Raw genomic sequence first — 1,523 nt, forward strand, 5'->3', positions numbered from 1 at the left:
ATAGGTTATTTTAAGAATAGATTACACAGTTAAATCCTACATTACAAAAATTAACGATAAGATTAAAATTACAGTAGTAATAAAAAGGCAGTAGTAGCAGGAAAGTTGAAGTTCTGGAAGATATTAAAGAAAAGATGAACAATATATAGTTGTAGTAGTAGCGATAGGAAATGATTGGAGCTGAAGGATGAGAAAAAGTTTTTGAGTACATTCCGCAATATTCAGTAAAGCAACGAATCAATTCATTTTTCAGGCGCAATTTATATAATTTTTACAATATAGGTATTTAATTTTTAGCGTTAAATTAATCCGAAGACGAACAGAGAATACAGGGCCAAAAAATTTTAGTAACCGAATATTTTTGTAAAAATTTCAGAGGTGCTACATACTTGACTGAACATCCATTCGCGGAATGGCGCTAAAAGAAAGATTTTGATAACAAGATGGTGAAGTAGTTCGCTTATCCTTTCCTTAGTCAAATTCTGCGTACTCGACCTCTCAAATAATTTTCACTACTGGCATTGATTACACGCGCCATACGCGATAAAATGCCATACAACACTCATTACGGTACTTCGAAATTCTATTTATTCTAGAGTGAAATAAATAAAAATCAAATAACGCAAGTAGTCCATTAATAATATAATTTTTTTTTCACACATACTATTTGAGTATGTATTTACTACAATGCGCTCTTGTACCATTTATCTGACCACGTGTGTACATATGCCTGCTTCTAGCAAAGAGTAACTCCTGGCAAATGATATTTACCATTTAGCAGCTAATTATTTTTGAAATTTGTTTTTTTGCTTTGTTCTTTGACTAAATTTTTTGTAAATCGTAATAAAAATGATGCATGTGAATTTGTCTCGATTGCATTATTGACCCCGACGTGATTTGAACACGCAACCTTCTGATCTGGAGTCAGACGCGCTACCGTTGCGCCACGGAGTCTTATTCCACAAATCGACAAGCACAATTTATTACAAAAAATGCAGGGAATGAGTAAACCACAATCGTTAAACCAAAAACGAACCTGCAAATATTACTTACGAGTGTTACGTATTTTTGTGCGGCAAACGGCAAAAGGCAAAACAAAGCAAGGGAATAAACTACGAAACGTCTGAGATCTGCCGCAGAACGCAGTCGTGGTCGCTGCTGTCACTGTCGCTGTCACAGTCGCAATGTTTGTTGTTGGTAGAACTAAAATAAGCATAAGAAATAATAAATAAGTTTTTGGTTTGATAAGCGCGCACCGAATAGTGCGGCGGATGGGGATGTGGGGGACACCGACTTGACAACGGACAAACATATTCGTGGTGCTGTAGTGATTCAGCTGAGCGAGCGCCAATGATTGGAGGTGCCTATTCTGGCTGAGCAAACAAACTTATCTACACCGGCAAAAGATTTATGCACGTTCTTTGTTTTTCACTAAATACAATAAAATATGGATTAACAAAAACTAAAAAATATTATATTATGTGCAATAAAAATATGAAACAGCCTAGCAACAAAGTTTCGAA

General features: G+C 35.4%; 1 non-coding gene across 1 annotated transcript; it reads right to left on the bottom strand.

Annotated features, from left to right (window-relative positions):
* Window positions 1–882: 882 nt before the first annotated feature.
* On the bottom strand, window positions 883–954 carry Trnaw-cca (transfer RNA tryptophan (anticodon CCA)). The gene has a single exon. It is a non-coding gene; the product is annotated as a tRNA-Trp (tRNA).
* Between the last annotated feature and the right edge of the window lie 569 nt (window positions 955–1,523).

This window comes from Anastrepha obliqua, chromosome 2 (assembly GCF_027943255.1).
Source record: "Anastrepha obliqua isolate idAnaObli1 chromosome 2, idAnaObli1_1.0, whole genome shotgun sequence".
In the NCBI taxonomy this organism is placed as follows: Eukaryota; Metazoa; Arthropoda; class Insecta; order Diptera; family Tephritidae; genus Anastrepha; species Anastrepha obliqua.